Source organism: Brienomyrus brachyistius, unplaced genomic scaffold (genome assembly GCF_023856365.1).
Source record: "Brienomyrus brachyistius isolate T26 unplaced genomic scaffold, BBRACH_0.4 scaffold37, whole genome shotgun sequence".
In the NCBI taxonomy this organism is placed as follows: Eukaryota; Metazoa; Chordata; class Actinopteri; order Osteoglossiformes; family Mormyridae; genus Brienomyrus; species Brienomyrus brachyistius.
Window position 1 is genome coordinate 3435001 of NW_026042312.1, and position 15780 is coordinate 3450780.

Sequence of the window (15780 nt, forward strand, 5' to 3'; positions counted from 1 at the left end):
AGGCGGTTTTAGCAACCCCCCAGCCTATTTTACTCTACAGGGCAATAAGGCATACCTTTTTTATTCTGGACAGCCTCCCTTCTGCTGGCAGTGCCACAGCTTTGGACACACCCTGGAGGGATGCGCCAACCTGCGCTGCCGCAACTGCCTGGAGTCGGGGCACATGGCCAGGGACTGCAAGGGCCCCCGTCGCTGCAAGCACTGTAACGGCGAGGACCATCTGGCTCGTTCCTGCCCACAGAAAAAGACTACATATGCCGACGCTCTGTCGGGTAACAGAGCAGTCGGCACGGAGAATGGTGGGGGAGCTCTAGCCCCCACGACTGGGCAGGAACAGCCGGCGACGGGGGCAGAAGGAGAAGCCCTGGTCGTGGTGGAGGAGGCCCCTTCGAGTGCGACACCAATGCAGGAGGGGTCTCCGAACAAGGTGGAGCAGCTCGCCCTGGCTCCAGGCGTCAGCAGCAGGCGAAAGAAGAGCGGTGCATCCCCCCGGGGGAGGAAGAAGAGCAGAAGGGAGGCGCAACCCGACGCATCCAGCCCTCCGGCTGCCGACAGTGTCCCCCCTCCCTGATGTTAGAGGCCCCCCGTCTGGTGTGGGACTTGGGACAGTCCCCTGCACCCCCCCAGGAGTACAGCGGTCAACAGGACACTGCTAATGAACAGGAGTACCTGGGGGGGCTGGAATTGGGGGACCTTTTGAGGTTGACTGAGGAGGGGGGGCAGTAGGACAGTATTGTTTTTAATGGCTGGCTTTTATTATTTTAGTTTGTTGTTTTTAATTGTATTTTATTATTTTAACATTCTATGGCCAATTTTAATATTGTCACCTTGAATGTAAGGGGTTTGAGGAACATTTTAAAACGTACATCTGTTTTTAACCAGCTGGCATCTTCTCCCTTCAGCATTTGTTTTCTGCAGGAAGTCCACCTCCGGGACCAGCGGGACGAGGCTCTCTTTTCACGACAGTGGAAGAGGGGTAGATCCTACTGGAGCGTAGGTGGCGTCCACTCCTCAGGCGTCGGGATCCTTTTTGGCGACCGCGCCTTTGAAGAAGTAAGTGCGTTTACCGTCCTTCAGGGCAGGGTTTTGGGAGTGGACGCCACATGGAGGGGACAGCGCCTCCGGGCCATATGTGTCTACGCTCCGGTGGAGGCCTCGTCCCGTATAACTCTCTTTGAAGAGTTGTCCCCGTTCTGTGTCACAGATCGACACTTGATTTTAGGAGGGGACTTTAACATCTCGTTGGAGGGTAGACAGGATGTCAGCTCAGGGCATTTTCGCCATTTTATTCGTTCCTTTAAACTTGTTGACGGTTTTAAAACATGCAACCCCAGCATGCCGGGCTTCACCTAGCATAATAGTCGCGGAGCCAGCAGCCGCATCGACTACATTTTAGCTTCACCCCCCGTTGTTTTTAAAAAGGTGTCCCTCTCCCCACAGTGGCCCACTGACCATCTGGCAGTGCAGGCCACTGTCTCCATAGACGCCCCTGTACATGGGGGCGGCTATTGGAAAATGAACCTGCAGATCCTGGAGGAGAGAGATTTTAGACACCTTTTTTTAGATCACTTCTCCGAGTGGCAGAAGGACAAGCCTACCTTCCCCTCCGTGGCCGAATGGTGGGAGAGTGTGAAGGACAGGATCCGAACCTTCTCCATGCAGTACAGCAAGCAGCGCAGGATGGAGAAGAAGTTCTCCATTCTGCGGCTGGAGAGAAGGTTGCGGGATGAATACGCCGCTCACAACAACGGGGGCACCATCAACCACGAGCGGCTGCTTGACATAAAGGGTGAGCTGAGGCGCCTGCATGAACAGGCTGCCTCGGCCCAAATGCTCCGCGACAAAATATTTGAGGTGGAAAATAATGAAAAGTGCAATTCTTTTTTTTTCCACAGAGCCAGGGAAGCCCGGGAGGAGAAGAGCTTTAGCTCTCTCCGTGCCTGAAATGGCAATATAGTCAGGGATACATCAGACATGCTGGAGGTTGCTAAATTGTTTTATCTTAACCTTTTTAATGTTAGGGATACGGACCCGGTTGCTGGGGAGCGCTTCCTAGATAACATCTCACCTTGTCTTCCCAGTGACATCCGGGACGGCTTAGAAGCCCCCATCACCTTGGCCGAGCTGACCGCAGTGCTTGGCAAGATGAACCGCCGCAAGGTACCTGGCCTCGATGGGCTCCCGGTGGAATTTTATTCCACCTTTTGGGATGTCCTCGGGCCGGAATTACTGCAGGTTGTAGAGGACGTTCAGCGCCGGGGTTTGCTCACTAGGAGCATGAGGTCGGGGGTCCTCTCTTTGTTGCACAAGAAGGGCGATCGGGCCGACCTTGGCAACTGGAGGCCCCTGACCATGCTTTGTGTAGACACAAAGCTCATCGCAAAGACCCTTACCGAACGCCTGAAGAAGGCCATGGCTCATCTGGTTCACAGCGACCAGACGTGTGGAGTACCGGGTCGATCGGCGACGTGGAATCTCCACCTCATCCGCGACGCCATCGCCTGGGTGGAGGATAGGAACCTCCCTCTCCTGCTGGTCAGCTTGGACCAGGAGAAAGCCTTCGCCCGGGTAGATCACCGCTTCCTGTTCAAAGTATTGGGTAAGTTTGGCTTCGGGCCCAATTATCTGGGGTGGTTACACACTTTGTATAACGAAGTTGGGAGCCATGTTGTTATCAATGGCTTCCTGAGGGATTTGGTGCCCCAGCGGAGTGGAGTGAGGCAGGGATGTCCCCTCTCCCCCCTCCTCTACGCGCTCTATATAGAGCCACTGGCGTGCGCCATTCGCACCCACCCCGGGGTCGATGGCCTTCTTATCCCAGGAAGTCGGGGGACAACTGTTAAACTGACCCATTATTCAGACGACACCACGCTTTTCGTCTGCTCGGATCAGTCTCTCGGTCATGCCTTGAGCCTCGTTCACGCGTTTGGTTGGGCCTCTGGCGCGACGCTCAACCTCAGTAAGTCGGTGGCCAAGTATTTCGGCAGCTGGAAGGCGAGGGAGGACGTCGCAGGTGGTTTCACCCTCTGTGACGGTCCTCTCAAAGTTTTGGGGGTCAACTTCCTTTCGGATGGTGCCGCCCGGTTGAACTGGGAGGAGCGGTTGGCGATCGCCAGGCGGAAGATCGGACTGTGGAAGTCCAGGTCCCTGTCCTTCCAAGGTAAGGTTTTAGCCTTAAAAGTGGATATTCTTCCCACCCTGCTCTACCTTGCACATGTGTACCCTTTGCCCCGCTTCATGCGGAGGGGCCTGACGAGGGACGTTTTTAACCTCGTCTGGGGGGGCAGGTATGAGTACGTGCGTAGGGAAGTGATGTATCTCGGAAAGGACAGTGGGGGGAGGGACGTTATTGACTTTCCTCTCAAGCTTGACTGCCTGTTCTTCTCGCAGCTCTGCACGCGCCTGGCAGCTCCCCTCGAGCACCCCCATCAGCACTTTGTGCGTCTGTGGCTGGCTCTCCCCATGAGACGCCTGGTGGCGTCGTGGACCAACCTCGGCCCCAAGGCTGAGACCCTGCCGGTTCACTACAGCCACGCTGTCAAGTGGAGTAAGTCTATTCTGGCAGGTGTCAAGACAGAGGCCCTGACCAAGCACAGAGCCCTTTACAAGGCTTTGCTTGGTCATAGGGAGACTCGGGCCATGTTGGGCCTGGAGGAAGGCACATGGGCGAGAATCCAGCCTAAGGGTTTGGATCACAGGCTGCAGGACCTGAACTGGCAGTGCCTTCATGGTAAGCTGCCAGTCAGGGACGTCTTGCACAGGCATAAGCTGACCAGACACCCCCGCTGCCCCAGGCCCGAGTGCAGCGAGGATGAGACCATCAAGCACGTGTTTTGGGACTGCGGGCATGCACAGAGAGTCTGGGGGTTGGTAGCGGGCCTGTGTGGACGTGTAGACCCGCAGCCCGGTCTGACCTACGACAAGGTGTTGAAGGGGTGGGACCCCAACCTCCATAACCCCTTCGGCCCCTGGATGTGGCTGCTAGTCAGCATTACCAAGCGAGAGCTTTGGAATGCCAGGACCGCGCTCATCCGCAGAGGGGTTCGTCTGGAGGCACAAGGGGTATTCCGCAAAATCCGGGCCGATTTGGGTTTCAGGATGGAGACCGACGTCATCCAACGGGGCTCCCACGAGGCCAAGGAGAGGTGGAAGGGCCTCTTTTGGCTTTAGCCCCGTTTCATTTAGGTGGTGACGCTCCATCCTACAGGGTCGACATGACGCACTGTCCTGAAGCACACAGGAGGTACTTTGGGTTTTAGGTAAGTGTGCTTTGTTTTTTGTGCGTGTATGGTGTTGGAAATATTCTTTTAATTAACTGCATGTACTGAGATTGAGCACGGCTGTGGTTGGTCACTTTTAGCACCTTTATGTATTAACATTAACTGTATTTATTAACATTTTATTCTATGTGCTGTGCCATGTCTGTGACTAACCAGTTTTTTAGCCTGAGGCCATTGATTTTATGTGTTTTAGGATGATGCATAACCCTGTTTTAACCCGACCCTTGTGCTGAGGTCTACGGGTCTGTTCCTTTTTTAAGATTTTAATATTTTAATGGCTTGCATTTGAGGTGACATTTTAATTATGTTAATGGCCATATGATTGTAATTAGATTTTAAAGTGTGTATATGTATTACTTGTTTTTATTGTTATGTTTTGCTTATCCTATAGGGAATGGTTCTGTAATATATTTGTTTAATATTGTTTTAAAGGTGTTTTATTGTGTGACTTTAAAATGTACAGAACTGTTTAATAAAGCATGGAAAAAAAATCTGTTCTTATCAGTTTAATATCTGATACGTCCCCCATGGAGGGGACCACATATTAAACGGATTTTTGGAACAGGGAGCCGGAAGTGGGGCTTGCCCCGTCCGCTCTACGCATCGACCCGGTATTGCAGTGTTTCTGGGAACGGTGCACCTCTACTGCCCCCTGCTGTTGAAAGACAGAGCCGATCGGCGTTCCGCTTATCAGACCGAGAGCCTGCGCCGCTTGCCAGGCGATCAGCCGGTGTCGTGAGGGACCGACTCTGTCCGTGCGCCGGTCCCGCTTCCCTCCGTTTTTTTTTTTTTTTTTTTTTTTTAAATCATAAAAAAAAGCACGGTCATGATATGCTCTCTGAGGGGTGGGCAGCTGTGCTGAGGTAAGGCAGGCCGTCATCTTTGCCTTTTGAATTTTCTCTCATGTCTGTTTACATGATTGCTGATCTTTCAGATGCCAGGAGGACAGGGAGGAGTCGGGGCCCCGAGGCCGGTGGCTGCGACGCCCCCGAGAATTCAACCCCGAGCGGGGGCGTCACGGAGGCCCGGCTAGCGGCCACCTGCTGAGCGACGGCTCTGCATCGACTCGGGTCTCTCTTCATCCCGTATAAATCTTTCGCCTTTTACTAAAGATTTCCGTGGAGAGGGATAGCGATGAGTTCACTGTATTTTTGGAGGCTCTGCGCAAGCAGAGCTGCACCGCCGCTGTATCAAAGTAAGACTGTGCCCGGCTTAGCGGCCGGCTCTATCTGCCCAGTGGCGTGTTTCTGGTCCTCTGGGATCGTGCGTGGTCTCGCCGGGCGCCACCTCCCAGAGAGGCTGGCGAGGACCCAGCCGCGCCGGCTCCGTCGGCGTCCCGCATGCCGGAGCCCGGCGGGGCGCAGTCTGCGGGCATCGCTTCTCGGCCTTTTGGCTAAGATCAAGTGTAGTATCTGTTCTTATCAGTTTAATATCTGATACGTCCCCCATGGAGGGGACCACATATTAAACGGATTTTTGGAACAGGGAGCCGGAAGTGGGGCTTGCCCCGTCCGCTCCGCGCATCGACCCGGTATTGCAGTGTTTCTGGGAACGGTGCACCTCTACTGCCCCCTGCTGTTTAAAGACAGAGCCGATCGGCGTTCCGCTTATCAGACCGAGAGCCTGCGCCGCTTGTCAGGCGATCAGCCGGTGTCGTGAGGGACCGACTCTGTCCGTGCGCCGGTCCCGCTTCCCTCCGTTTTTCTTCTTCTTTTTTTTTTTTTTTTTAAATCATAAAAAAAAAAGCACGGTCATGATATGCTCTCTGAGGGGTGGGCAGCTGTGCTGAGGTAAGGCAGGCCGTCATCTTTGCCTTTTGAATTTTCTCTCATGTCTGTTTACATGATTGCTGATCTTTCAGATGCCAGGAGGACAGGGAGGAGTCGGGGCCCCGAGGCCGGTGGCTGCGACGCCCCCGAGAATTCAACCCCGAGCGGGGGCGTCACGGAGGCCCGGCTAGCGGCCACCTGCTGAGCGACGGCTCTGCATCGACTCGGGTCTCTCTTCATCCCGTATAAATCTTTCGCCTTTTACTAAAGATTTCCGTGGAGAGGGATAGCGATGAGTTCACTGTATTTTTGGAGGCTCTGCGCAAGCAGAGCTGCACCGCCGCTGTATCAAAGTAAGACTGTGCCCGGCTTAGCGGCCGGCTCTATCTGCCCAGTGGCGTGTTTCTGGTCCTCTGGGATCGTGCGTGGTCTCGCCGGGCGCCACCTCCCAGAGAGGCTGGCGAGGACCCAGCCGCGCCGGCTCCGTCGGCGTCCCGCATGCCGGAGCCCGGCGGGGCGCAGTCTGCGGGCATCGCTTCTCGGCCTTTTGGCTAAGATCAAGTGTAGTATCTGTTCTTATCAGTTTAATATCTGATACGTCCCCCATGGAGGGGACCACATATTAAACGGATTTTTGGAACAGGGAGCCGGAAGTGGGGCTTGCCCCGTCCGCTCCGCGCATCGACCCGGTATTGCAGTGTTTCTGGGAACGGTGCACCTCTACTGCCCCCTGCTGTTTAAAGACAGAGCCAATCGGCGTTCCGCTTATCAGACCGAGAGCCTGCGCCGCTTGTCAGGCGATCAGCCGGTGTCGTGAGGGACCGACTCTGTCCGTGCGCCGGTCCCGCTTCCCTCCGTTTTTCTTCTTCTTTTTTTTTTTTTTTTTTTTTTTTTAAATCATAAAAAAAAAAGCACGGTCATGATATGCTCTCTGAGGGGTGGGCAGCTGTGCTGAGGTAAGGCAGGCCGTCATCTTTGCCTTTTGAATTTTCTCTCATGTCTGTTTACATGATTGCTGATCTTTCAGATGCCAGGAGGACAGGGAGGAGTCGGGGCCCCGAGGCCGGTGGCTGCGACGCCCCCGAGAATTCAACCCCGAGCGGGGGCGTCACGGAGGCCCGGCTAGCGGCCACCTGCTGAGCGACGGCTCTGCATCGACTCGGGTCTCTCTTCATCCCGTATAAATCTTTCGCCTTTTACTAAAGATTTCCGTGGAGAGGGATAGCGATGAGTTCACTGTATTTTTGGAGGCTCTGCGCAAGCAGAGCTGCACCGCCGCTGTATCAAAGTAAGACTGTGCCCGGCTTAGCGGCCGGCTCTATCTGCCCAGTGGCGTGTTTCTGGTCCTCTGGGATCGTGCGTGGTCTCGCCGGGCGCCACCTCCCAGAGAGGCTGGCGAGGACCCAGCCGCGCCGGCTCCGTCGGCGTCCCGCATGCCGGAGCCCGGCGGGGCGCAGTCTGCGGGCATCGCTTCTCGGCCTTTTGGCTAAGATCAAGTGTAGTATCTGTTCTTATCAGTTTAATATCTGATACGTCCCCCATGGAGGGGACCACATATTAAACGGATTTTTGGAACAGGGAGCCGGAAGTGGGGCTTGCCCCGTCCGCTCCGCGCATCGACCCGGTATTGCAGTGTTTCTGGGAACGGTGCACCTCTACTGCCCCCTGCTGTTTAAAGACAGAGCCGATCGGCGTTCCGCTTATCAGACCGAGAGCCTGCGCCGCTTGTCAGGCGATCAGCCGGTGTCGTGAGGGACCGACTCTGTCCGTGCGCCGGTCCCGCTTCCCTCCGTTTTTCTTCTTCTTTTTTTTTTTTTTTTTTTTTTTTTTAAATCATAAAAAAAAAAGCACGGTCATGATATGCTCTCTGAGGGGTGGGCAGCTGTGCTGAGGTAAGGCAGGCCGTCATCTTTGCCTTTTGAATTTTCTCTCATGTCCGTTTACATGATTGCTGATCTTTCAGATGCCAGGAGGACAGGGAGGAGTCGGGGCCCCGAGGCCGGTGGCTGCGACGCCCCCGAGAATTCAACCCCGAGCGGGGGCGTCACGGAGGCCCGGCTAGCGGCCACCTGCTGAGCGACGGCTCTGCATCGACTCGGGTCTCTCTTCATCCCGTATAAATCTTTCGCCTTTTACTAAAGATTTCCGTGGAGAGGGATAGCGATGAGTTCACTGTATTTTTGGAGGCTCTGCGCAAGCAGAGCTGCACCGCCGCTGTATCAAAGTAAGACTGTGCCCGGCTTAGCGGCCGGCTCTATCTGCCCAGTGGCGTGTTTCTGGTCCTCTGGGATCGTGCGTGGTCTCGCCGGGCGCCACCTCCCAGAGAGGCTGGCGAGGACCCAGCCGCGCCGGCTCCGTCGGCGTCCCGCATGCCGGAGCCCGGCGGGGCGCAGTCTGCGGGCATCGCTTCTCGGCCTTTTGGCTAAGATCAAGTGTAGTATCTGTTCTTATCAGTTTAATATCTGATACGTCCCCCATGGAGGGGACCACATATTAAACGGATTTTTGGAACAGGGAGCCGGAAGTGGGGCTTGCCCCGTCCGCTCCGCGCATCGACCCGGTATTGCAGTGTTTCTGGGAACGGTGCACCTCTACTGCCCCCTGCTGTTTAAAGACAGAGCCAATCGGCGTTCCGCTTATCAGACCGAGAGCCTGCGCCGCTTGTCAGGCGATCAGCCGGTGTCGTGAGGGACCGACTCTGTCCGTGCGCCGGTCCCGCTTCCCTCTGTTTTTCTTTTTTTTTTTTTTTTTTTTTTTATCATAAAAAAAAAAGCACGGTCATGATATGCTCTCTGAGGGGTGGGCAGCTGTGCTGAGGTAAGGCAGGCCGTCATCTTTGCCTTTTGAATTTTCTCTCATGTCCGTTTACATGATTGCTGATCTTTCAGATGCCAGGAGGACAGGGAGGAGTCGGGGCCCCGAGGCCGGTGGCTGCGACGCCCCCGAGAATTCAACCCCGAGCGGGGGCGTCACGGAGGCCCGGCTAGCGGCCACCTGCTGAGCGACGGCTCTGCATCGACTCGGGTCTCTCTTCATCCCGTATAAATCTTTCGCCTTTTACTAAAGATTTCCGTGGAGAGGGATAGCGATGAGTTCACTGTATTTTTGGAGGCTCTGCGCAAGCAGAGCTGCACCGCCGCTGTATCAAAGTAAGACTGTGCCCGGCTTAGCGGCCGGCTCTATCTGCCCAGTGGCGTGTTTCTGGTCCTCTGGGATCGTGCGTGGTCTCGCCGGGCGCCACCTCCCAGAGAGGCTGGCGAGGACCCAGCCGCGCCGGCTCCGTCGGCGTCCCGCATGCCGGAGCCCGGCGGGGCGCAGTCTGCGGGCATCGCTTCTCGGCCTTTTGGCTAAGATCAAGTGTAGTATCTGTTCTTATCAGTTTAATATCTGATACGTCCCCCATGGAGGGGACCACATATTAAACGGATTTTTGGAACAGGGAGCCGGAAGTGGGGCTTGCCCCGTCCGCTCCGCGCATCGACCCGGTATTGCAGTGTTTCTGGGAACGGTGCACCTCTACTGCCCCCTGCTGTTTAAAGACAGAGCCGATCGGCGTTCCGCTTATCAGACCGAGAGCCTGCGCCGCTTGTCAGGCGATCAGCCGGTGTCGTGAGGGACCGACTCTGTCCGTGCGCCGGTCCCGCTTCCCTCCGTTTTTCTTCTTCTTTTTTTTTTTTTTTTTTTTTTTTTTAAATCATAAAAAAAAAAGCACGGTCATGATATGCTCTCTGAGGGGTGGGCAGCTGTGCTGAGGTAAGGCAGGCCGTCATCTTTGCCTTTTGAATTTTCTCTCATGTCCGTTTACATGATTGCTGATCTTTCAGATGCCAGGAGGACAGGGAGGAGTCGGGGCCCCGAGGCCGGTGGCTGCGACGCCCCCGAGAATTCAACCCCGAGCGGGGGCGTCACGGAGGCCCGGCTAGCGGCCACCTGCTGAGCGACGGCTCTGCATCGACTCGGGTCTCTCTTCATCCCGTATAAATCTTTCGCCTTTTACTAAAGATTTCCGTGGAGAGGGATAGCGATGAGTTCACTGTATTTTTGGAGGCTCTGCGCAAGCAGAGCTGCACCGCCGCTGTATCAAAGTAAGACTGTGCCCGGCTTAGCGGCCGGCTCTATCTGCCCAGTGGCGTGTTTCTGGTCCTCTGGGATCGTGCGTGGTCTCGCCGGGCGCCACCTCCCAGAGAGGCTGGCGAGGACCCAGCCGCGCCGGCTCCGTCGGCGTCCCGCATGCCGGAGCCCGGCGGGGCGCAGTCCTGCGGGCATCGCTTCTCGGCCTTTTGGCTAAGATCAAGTGTAGTATCTGTTCTTATCAGTTTAATATCTGATACGTCCCCCATGGAGGGGACCACATATTAAACGGATTTTTGGAACAGGGAGCCGGAAGTGGGGCTTGCCCCGTCCGCTCCGCGCATCGACCCGGTATTGCAGTGTTTCTGGGAACGGTGCACCTCTACTGCCCCCTGCTGTTGAAAGACAGAGCCGATCGGCGTTCCGCTTATCAGACCGAGAGCCCGCGCCGCTCGCCAGGCGATCAGCCGGTGTCGTGAGGGACCGACTCTGTCCGTGCGCCGGTCCCGCTTCCCTCTGTTTTTCTTTTTTTTTTTTTTTTTTTTTTTATCATAAAAAAAAAAGCACGGTCATGATATGCTCTCTGAGGGGTGGGCAGCTGTGCTGAGGTAAGGCAGGCCGTCATCTTTGCCTTTTGAATTTTCTCTCATGTCCGTTTACATGATTGCTGATCTTTCAGATGCCAGGAGGACAGGGAGGAGTCGGGGCCCCGAGGCCGGTGGCTGCGACGCCCCCGAGAATTCAACCCCGAGCGGGGGCGTCACGGAGGCCCGGCTAGCGGCCACCTGCTGAGCGACGGCTCTGCATCGACTCGGGTCTCTCTTCATCCCGTATAAATCTTTCGCCTTTTACTAAAGATTTCCGTGGAGAGGGATAGCGATGAGTTCACTGTATTTTTGGAGGCTCTGCGCAAGCAGAGCTGCACCGCCGCTGTATCAAAGTAAGACTGTGCCCGGCTTAGCGGCCGGCTCTATCTGCCCAGTGGCGTGTTTCTGGTCCTCTGGGATCGTGCGTGGTCTCGCCGGGCGCCACCTCCCAGAGAGGCTGGCGAGGACCCAGCCGCGCCGGCTCCGTCGGCGTCCCGCATGCCGGAGCCCGGCGGGGCGCAGTCTGCGGGCATCGCTTCTCGGCCTTTTGGCTAAGATCAAGTGTAGTATCTGTTCTTATCAGTTTAATATCTGATACGTCCCCCATGGAGGGGACCACATATTAAACGGATTTTTGGAACAGGGAGCCGGAAGTGGGGCTTGCCCCGTCCGCTCCGCGCATCGACCCGGTATTGCAGTGTTTCTGGGAACGGTGCACCTCTACTGCCCCCTGCTGTTTAAAGACAGAGCCGATCGGCGTTCCGCTTATCAGACCGAGAGCCTGCGCCGCTTGTCAGGCGATCAGCCGGTGTCGTGAGGGACCGACTCTGTCCGTGCGCCGGTCCCGCTTCCCTCCGTTTTTCTTTTTCTTTTTTTTTTTTTTTTTTTTTTTTTTTAAATCATAAAAAAAAAAGCACGGTCATGATATGCTCTCTGAGGGGTGGGCAGCTGTGCTGAGGTAAGGCAGGCCGTCATCTTTGCCTTTTGAATTTTCTCTCATGTCCGTTTACATGATTGCTGATCTTTCAGATGCCAGGAGGACAGGGAGGAGTCGGGGCCCCGAGGCCGGTGGCTGCGACGCCCCCGAGAATTCAACCCCGAGCGGGGGCGTCACGGAGGCCCGGCTAGCGGCCACCTGCTGAGCGACGGCTCTGCATCGACTCGGGTCTCTCTTCATCCCGTATAAATCTTTCGCCTTTTACTAAAGATTTCCGTGGAGAGGGATAGCGATGAGTTCACTGTATTTTTGGAGGCTCTGCGCAAGCAGAGCTGCACCGCCGCTGTATCAAAGTAAGACTGTGCCCGGCTTAGCGGCCGGCTCTATCTGCCCAGTGGCGTGTTTCTGGTCCTCTGGGATCGTGCGTGGTCTCGCCGGGCGCCACCTCCCAGAGAGGCTGGCGAGGACCCAGCCGCGCCGGCTCCGTCGGCGTCCCGCATGCCGGAGCCCGGCGGGGCGCAGTCTGCGGGCATCGCTTCTCGGCCTTTTGGCTAAGATCAAGTGTAGTATCTGTTCTTATCAGTTTAATATCTGATACGTCCCCCATGGAGGGGACCACATATTAAACGGATTTTTGGAACAGGGAGCCGGAAGTGGGGCTTGCCCCGTCCGCTCCGCGCATCGACCCGGTATTGCAGTGTTTCTGGGAACGGTGCACCTCTACTGCCCCCTGCTGTTGAAAGACAGAGCCGATCGGCGTTCCGCTTATCAGACCGAGAGCCCGCGCCGCTCGCCAGGCGATCAGCCGGTGTCGTGAGGGGACCGACTCTGTCCGTGCGCCGGTCCCGCTTCCCTCTGTTTTTCTTTTTTTTTTTTTTTTTTTTTATCATAAAAAAAAAGCACGGTCATGATATGCTCTCTGAGGGGTGGGCAGCTGTGCTGAGGTAAGGCAGGCCGTCATCTTTGCCTTTTGAATTTTCTCTCATGTCCGTTTACATGATTGCTGATCTTTCAGATGCCAGGAGGACAGGGAGGAGTCGGGGCCCCGAGGCCGGTGGCTGCGACGCCCCCGAGAATTCAACCCTGAGCGGGGGCGTCACGGAGGCCCGGCTAGCGGCCACCTGCTGAGCGACGGCTCTGCATCGACTCGGGTCTCTCTTCATCCCGTATAAATCTTTCGCCTTTTACTAAAGATTTCCGTGGAGAGGGATAGCGATGAGTTCACTGTATTTTTGGAGGCTCTGCGCAAGCAGAGCTGCACCGCCGCTGTATCAAAGTAAGACTGTGCCCGGCTTAGCGGCCGGCTCTATCTGCCCAGTGGCGTGTTTCTGGTCCTCTGGGATCGTGCGTGGTCTCGCCGGGCGCCACCTCCCAGAGAGGCTGGCGAGGACCCAGCCGCGCCGGCTCCGTCGGCGTCCCGCATGCCGGAGCCCGGCGGGGCGCAGTCTGCGGGCATCGCTTCTCGGCCTTTTGGCTAAGATCAAGTGTAGTATCTGTTCTTATCAGTTTAATATCTGATACGTCCCCCATGGAGGGGACCACATATTAAACGGATTTTTGGAACAGGGACCCGGAAGTGGGGCTTGCCCCGTCCGCTCCACGCATCGACCCCGGTATTGCAGTGTTTCTGGGAACGGTGCACCTCTACTGCCCCCTGCTGTTGAAAGACAGAGCCGATCGGCGTTCCGCTTATCAGACCGAGAGCCCGCGCCGCTCGCCAGGCGATCAGCCGGTGTCGTGAGGGACCGACTCTGTCCGTGCGCCGGTCCCGCTTCCCTCCGTTTTTCTTCTTTTTTTTTTTTTTTTTTTTTTTTAAATCATAAAAAAAAAAAGCACGGTCATGATATGCTCTCTGAGGGGTGGGCAGCTGTGCTGAGGTAAGGCAGGCCGTCATCTTTGCCTTTTGAATTTTCTCTCATGTCCGTTTACATGATTGCTGATCTTTCAGATGCCAGGAGGACAGGGAGGAGTCGGGGCCCCGAGGCCGGTGGCTGCGACGCCCCCGAGAATTCAACCCCGAGCGGGGGCGTCACGGAGGCCCGGCTAGCGGCCACCTGCTGAGCGACGGCTCTGCATCGACTCGGGTCTCTCTTCATCCCGTATAAATCTTTCGCCTTTTACTAAAGATTTCCGTGGAGAGGGATAGCGATGAGTTCACTGTATTTTTGGAGGCTCTGCGCAAGCAGAGCTGCACCGCTGCTGTATCAAAGTAAGACTGTGCCCGGCTTAGCGGCCGGCTCTATCTGCCCAGTGGCGTGTTTCTGGTCCTCTGGGATCGTGCGTGGTCTCGCCAGGCGCCACCTCCCAGAGAGGCTGGCGAGGACCCAGCCGCGCCGGCTCCGTCGGCGTCCCGCATGCCGGAGCCCGGCGGGGCGCAGTCTGCGGGCATCGCTTCTCGGCCTTTTGGCTAAGATCAAGTGTAGTATCTGTTCTTATCAGTTTAATATCTGATACGTCCCCCATGGAGGGGACCACATATTAAACGGATTTTTGGAACAGGGAGCCGGAAGTGGGGCTTGCCCCGTCCGCTCCACGCATCGACCCGGTATTGCAGTGTTTCTGGGAACGGTGCACCTCTACTGCCCCCTGCTGTTGAAAGATAGAGCCGATCGGCGTTCCGCTTATCAGCCCGAGAGCCCGCGCCGCTCGCCAGGCGATCAGCCGGTGTCGTGAGGGACCGACTCTGTCCGTGCGCCGGTCCCGCTTCCCTCCGTTTTTCTTCTTTTTTTTTTTAAATCATAAAAAAAAGCACGGTCATGATATGCTCTCTGAGGGGTGGGCAGAAATATTTACTGCAAGCTCTTCTGCCGCCATTACTCATTCTAACTAAACGAACAAATCCGTTGAATGCTAGCGAGGCCCTAAACAAGGAAGTGACGTCGTTAATGAAGGTCCACCTTGATGAGCGGTCTGACAGTTGGGAATTGCAAATTGAGCCCGTTGTCCAGGCACCCTTACCCCCCCCCCCCCCCCCCCCCCCCCCCCACCCACCACCACACTGTAAAAGTTTTCTCCCGAACATGCAATGCAATTCCCGGGGACGCCATTGCCATTTGAATAAAGAGGCAAAAAGCCCATGGTAATACGAAATGCAATTCAGTGATTTGTTATTCTATTTCCATCCATCCATCCATCCATCATCTCCCGCTTAATCCAGAGTCGGGTCGCGGGGGCAGCAGCCTCAGCAGGGAGACCCAGACTTCCCTCTCCCCGGCCACTTCGTCCAGCTCCTCTGGGGGGACCCCGAGGCATTCCCAGGCCAGCCGAGAGACATAGTCTCTCCAGCGTGTCCTGGGTCTTCCCCGGGGCCTCCTCCCAGTGGGACATGCCCGGAATACCTCCCCAGGGAGGCGTCCCGGAGGCATCCTGATCAGATGCCCGAGCCACCTCATCTGGCTCCTCTCGATGCGGAGGAGCAGAGGCTCTACTCTGAGTCCCTCCCGAATGACTGAGCTCCTCACCCTATCTCTAAGGGAGAGCCCAGCCACCCTGCGGAGGAAACTCATTTCGGCCGCTTGTACCCGCGATCTCGTTCTTTCGGTCACTACCCAAAGCTCATGACCATAGGTGAGGGTAGGAACGTAGATCGACTGGTAAATCAAGAGCTTCGCCTTTTGGCTCAGCTCTCTCTTCACCATGACAGACCGATGCAGCGCCCGCATGACTGCTGACGCCGCACCGATCCGCCTGTCGATCTCCCGCTCCATCGTTCCCCCACTCGTGAACAAGATCCCGAGATACTTAAACTCCTCCACTTGGGGGAGGACCCCATCCCCAACCCGGAGAGAGCACTCTACCCTTTTCCGGCTGAGAACCATGGTCTCGGATTTGGAGGTGCTGATTCTCATCCCAGCCGCTTCGCACTCGGCTGCGAACTGCTCCAGTGAGAGCTGAAGGTCACGGCTCGATGAGGCCAACAGAACCACATCATCCGCAAAAAGCAGAGACCTAATCCTGAGGTCACCGAACCGGACACCCTCAACGCCCTGGCTGCGCCTAGAAATTCTGTCCATAAAAACTATGAACAGAATCGGTGACAAAGGGCAGCCCTGACGGAGTCCAACCCTCACCGGAAACGAGTCCGACTTATTGCCGCCCATGCGGACCAAACTCTGGCACCGGTCATACAGGGACCG

General features: G+C 56.2%; 21 non-coding genes across 21 annotated transcripts; all 21 read left to right on the top strand.

Annotated features, from left to right (window-relative positions):
• The first annotated feature begins 4741 nt into the window (after nt 1–4741).
• LOC125722310 (U2 spliceosomal RNA) lies at nt 4742–4925 on the top strand. Its single transcript, XR_007386285.1, has one exon. It is a non-coding gene; the product is annotated as a U2 spliceosomal RNA (small nuclear RNA).
• A 417-nt stretch (nt 4926–5342) lies between these two features.
• LOC125722326 (U5 spliceosomal RNA) lies at nt 5343–5456 on the top strand. Its single transcript, XR_007386301.1, has one exon. It is a non-coding gene; the product is annotated as a U5 spliceosomal RNA (small nuclear RNA).
• A 197-nt stretch (nt 5457–5653) lies between these two features.
• On the top strand, nt 5654–5845 carry LOC125722293 (U2 spliceosomal RNA). Its single transcript, XR_007386268.1, has one exon. It is a non-coding gene; the product is annotated as a U2 spliceosomal RNA (small nuclear RNA).
• Nucleotides 5846–6269: 424 nt separating this feature from the next.
• On the top strand, nt 6270–6383 carry LOC125722327 (U5 spliceosomal RNA). Its single transcript, XR_007386302.1, has one exon. It is a non-coding gene; the product is annotated as a U5 spliceosomal RNA (small nuclear RNA).
• A 197-nt stretch (nt 6384–6580) lies between these two features.
• LOC125722294 (U2 spliceosomal RNA) lies at nt 6581–6772 on the top strand. Its single transcript, XR_007386269.1, has one exon. It is a non-coding gene; the product is annotated as a U2 spliceosomal RNA (small nuclear RNA).
• Nucleotides 6773–7204: 432 nt separating this feature from the next.
• On the top strand, nt 7205–7318 carry LOC125722329 (U5 spliceosomal RNA). The gene has a single exon (XR_007386303.1). It is a non-coding gene; the product is annotated as a U5 spliceosomal RNA (small nuclear RNA).
• Nucleotides 7319–7515: 197 nt separating this feature from the next.
• On the top strand, nt 7516–7707 carry LOC125722295 (U2 spliceosomal RNA). The gene has a single exon (XR_007386270.1). It is a non-coding gene; the product is annotated as a U2 spliceosomal RNA (small nuclear RNA).
• A 433-nt stretch (nt 7708–8140) lies between these two features.
• LOC125722331 (U5 spliceosomal RNA) lies at nt 8141–8254 on the top strand. The gene has a single exon (XR_007386305.1). It is a non-coding gene; the product is annotated as a U5 spliceosomal RNA (small nuclear RNA).
• Nucleotides 8255–8451: 197 nt separating this feature from the next.
• Nucleotides 8452–8643, top strand: LOC125722297 (U2 spliceosomal RNA). The gene has a single exon (XR_007386272.1). It is a non-coding gene; the product is annotated as a U2 spliceosomal RNA (small nuclear RNA).
• A 422-nt stretch (nt 8644–9065) lies between these two features.
• On the top strand, nt 9066–9179 carry LOC125722332 (U5 spliceosomal RNA). The gene has a single exon (XR_007386306.1). It is a non-coding gene; the product is annotated as a U5 spliceosomal RNA (small nuclear RNA).
• A 197-nt stretch (nt 9180–9376) lies between these two features.
• Nucleotides 9377–9568, top strand: LOC125722298 (U2 spliceosomal RNA). The gene has a single exon (XR_007386273.1). It is a non-coding gene; the product is annotated as a U2 spliceosomal RNA (small nuclear RNA).
• Nucleotides 9569–10001: 433 nt separating this feature from the next.
• LOC125722333 (U5 spliceosomal RNA) lies at nt 10002–10115 on the top strand. Its single transcript, XR_007386308.1, has one exon. It is a non-coding gene; the product is annotated as a U5 spliceosomal RNA (small nuclear RNA).
• A 198-nt stretch (nt 10116–10313) lies between these two features.
• LOC125722299 (U2 spliceosomal RNA) lies at nt 10314–10505 on the top strand. The gene has a single exon (XR_007386274.1). It is a non-coding gene; the product is annotated as a U2 spliceosomal RNA (small nuclear RNA).
• Nucleotides 10506–10927: 422 nt separating this feature from the next.
• LOC125722334 (U5 spliceosomal RNA) lies at nt 10928–11041 on the top strand. Its single transcript, XR_007386309.1, has one exon. It is a non-coding gene; the product is annotated as a U5 spliceosomal RNA (small nuclear RNA).
• Nucleotides 11042–11238: 197 nt separating this feature from the next.
• On the top strand, nt 11239–11430 carry LOC125722300 (U2 spliceosomal RNA). Its single transcript, XR_007386275.1, has one exon. It is a non-coding gene; the product is annotated as a U2 spliceosomal RNA (small nuclear RNA).
• Nucleotides 11431–11864: 434 nt separating this feature from the next.
• LOC125722335 (U5 spliceosomal RNA) lies at nt 11865–11978 on the top strand. The gene has a single exon (XR_007386310.1). It is a non-coding gene; the product is annotated as a U5 spliceosomal RNA (small nuclear RNA).
• Nucleotides 11979–12175: 197 nt separating this feature from the next.
• Nucleotides 12176–12367, top strand: LOC125722301 (U2 spliceosomal RNA). Its single transcript, XR_007386276.1, has one exon. It is a non-coding gene; the product is annotated as a U2 spliceosomal RNA (small nuclear RNA).
• Nucleotides 12368–12787: 420 nt separating this feature from the next.
• On the top strand, nt 12788–12901 carry LOC125722284 (U5 spliceosomal RNA). The gene has a single exon (XR_007386259.1). It is a non-coding gene; the product is annotated as a U5 spliceosomal RNA (small nuclear RNA).
• Nucleotides 12902–13098: 197 nt separating this feature from the next.
• LOC125722302 (U2 spliceosomal RNA) lies at nt 13099–13291 on the top strand. The gene has a single exon (XR_007386277.1). It is a non-coding gene; the product is annotated as a U2 spliceosomal RNA (small nuclear RNA).
• A 429-nt stretch (nt 13292–13720) lies between these two features.
• Nucleotides 13721–13834, top strand: LOC125722285 (U5 spliceosomal RNA). The gene has a single exon (XR_007386260.1). It is a non-coding gene; the product is annotated as a U5 spliceosomal RNA (small nuclear RNA).
• A 197-nt stretch (nt 13835–14031) lies between these two features.
• On the top strand, nt 14032–14223 carry LOC125722290 (U2 spliceosomal RNA). The gene has a single exon (XR_007386265.1). It is a non-coding gene; the product is annotated as a U2 spliceosomal RNA (small nuclear RNA).
• Nucleotides 14224–15780: the final 1557 nt, after the last annotated feature.